Here is a 2,700-nt window from a genome sequence, read left to right on the forward strand (position 1 = left end):
AATGCGTTCCCGGGACTTTGGACTTCCCAGCCTCTGAAACTGTAAGCAATACATTTAGTTTTCTTATAGATTACCCAGTTCCAAAAAAATAAATAGATAAAAATAAAATAAAATAAATAGATTACCCAGTTCCTGATATTTTGTTAAAAGCAACAGAAACGGGCTAATACAGCTTTCTTCTTTGGCGCAGATCTACAGCATTTGGAGTAATAAATTACCTTCTTGGTGTTTTTGTTTTGTTTTGATTTTTTGGTGGCCGGCAGGTAGAGGGATCTTAACCCATCAACCTTGGTGTTAGAAGGCGGCGCTCTAACCAACTGAGCTAACCGGCCAGCCTGCTTGATGTTAGTAAAAGAGATCTTTCTCACCTAATGGCTACAATGTCTTAAAGTCTTCCGTTAAAGATTAATTCCTTTGGGTTTTGTATTGCCCTTGCCTGGTTCTTGCTTTTAAAATGTTAGTGCCTCATAGGACAATTTTTGCATTAAGTTATTAACTCTAGGGAATTCATTTATTTTATTCTTGACTTCAGCATCTGATCTAGACAAAGAACCTTAATTTCTTTTTCTTTTTTTGTTAAAGATGACCGGTAAGGGGATCTTAACCCTTGACTTGGTGTTGTCAGCACCACGCTCTCCCAAGTGAGCTAACCGGCCATCCCTATATAGGGATCCGAACCCGTGGCCTTGGTGTTATCAGCACCGCACTCTCCCAAGTGAGCCACGGGTCGGCCCTCCAATATAATAATTTGTTGTTGTTATTTTAATAGTTTTCTAGACTTGATTTCCGAATCTTTTATTAGATTTTACATCTGTGTTCACAGATGAGAATGGACAGTTACTTTCTTTTGTAGTGTTCTTGTCTGTTCTTCTATCAGTGTTTTCACACCTCAGAAGTGAGCTGAGCAGCTTTCCCTGCCCCCCTGCATTATCTGTACCCGCTTGATGCCCCGTTCTCTGCACGACTGTTGCATCTATTCCAATCCTGTAATTCTCATGCAGTCAGCTGTAGTAAGTCATTGTCTAGGACACTGTCCATTCTAAGTTTTCAATTTTTTTTTGAGTTTTCAATTTACTGGCATAAAGTTATTTGTAACATTTTTTTTTGTTGGTTTTTTTTTTGTTTGTTTGTTTGTTTGAGACCGGCCGCACCACGCTCAGCCAGTGAGCCACGGGCTCAGCCCTATTTGTAACATTTTAATATTTTAAAACTTTGCATCTGTGGATCTGTACTTTATGAATCCTAATACTTGTGTTCTGTTTTTTACTAATATTCCCAGAGACCCGTCTACTCTGTCAATTACTTATTTTCACACACATCCCCGTATGTTTTGTCGAAATGCCTCAGTTGACTCTTTTTTAAACTGTCTGTTTTTGCTGTTTTGTTATTTTCTTCCACCTTCTTAGGGTGCATTCTGTTGCTCTTTTTCTAGGTTTTTAAATTGTATTTTGAGGTCAGTCACTCTCACAAGTTATGTGGGCATTCATTACCACTGAATTATAGATACTTCTCAATTCCCATATGATTTCTTTTCTGAGCCATAAATTATTTAGAAATGTTTTTAAGTTTCAAACAAAAAGTTGTCACTTTTTTGCTATTCATATTCAATTTTCATCGTTGTAGTCACAGAATGTGGTTTTTATGACATATATTCTCAGGTGTTTATTTAGACTGTTAATTTTTATGAATGTTCTTGGTTTGAGGGGGTTAGGTACAGATAAATTGTTTCTTTTACGAGTCTGCAGTAACCCTCTCATTCCCACCCATTCTTTTTTACCTTGAAGTGTGTTTTGTGTGACATCACTATAGTGGCAGCAGACAAGACTATAGCTAGAGCAGCTTCGTTATGGTTGAGGAAGTGTCCGAGTGTCTTGCTTCCAACTAACTTTCAGCCTTTCTATGCCATTATGTTTGGGATATGGCTCTTACACACCATATAGCCAAATTAAAGAAAAAAATAATAAAATCTCACATGCTCTCTTTAAACTGGTGGTTTTTGCTTTTTAAAATTACCGTGATTGCTGATACAAGCAGATTTATTTCTACCACTTCATTTCATAGTTTTTAGTTACTACCCCAGCCCTTGCCCACCCCCCTACCTTTTCTGCCTTTTATTAAGTTGGACAAGGTTTTTAAATTCTTCTTTTTCCTGGTATTTATTTGGAAGATTTGCAATCTACTTCTTTTCTTTCAATAACGTCTAAATTTTTAACATTAAAATTTGCTGTAATAAAGTTAAATTTCTTTATATCCCTCTTAAATATTATGAGTTTTGAATGCCTTAATTCTGATGAGCTCCACCGTGAGTTATGTGTTAATTTCCAGTATTTTAGTTTCTTTTACATGCCCTATATAAATCATTACCGTCCATGATTAACATAGCCAGCGCTTATTTATTTATTTATACATACATACATACATACATACATACATACATACATATATATATATATATATATATATATATATATTTTGACCGGTATGGGGATCGCAACCCTTGGCTAGGTATCGTCCACACCACGCTCAGCCAGTGAGCACACCAGCCATCCCTATATAGGATCCAAACCAGCGGCCTCGATAGCACCGTATTCTCCTGAGTGAGCCATCGGGCTGACCCGATATATTTTATTTTTTTAAAAGATGACCGGTAGGGCCGGCCCGGTGGTGCACTGGAGAGTACGCCGCTTGGGAGCGTGGCGG

This window comes from Galeopterus variegatus, unplaced genomic scaffold (assembly GCF_000696425.1).
Source record: "Galeopterus variegatus unplaced genomic scaffold, G_variegatus-3.0.2 Scaffold15657, whole genome shotgun sequence".
NCBI lineage: Eukaryota > Metazoa > Chordata > Mammalia > Dermoptera > Cynocephalidae > Galeopterus > Galeopterus variegatus.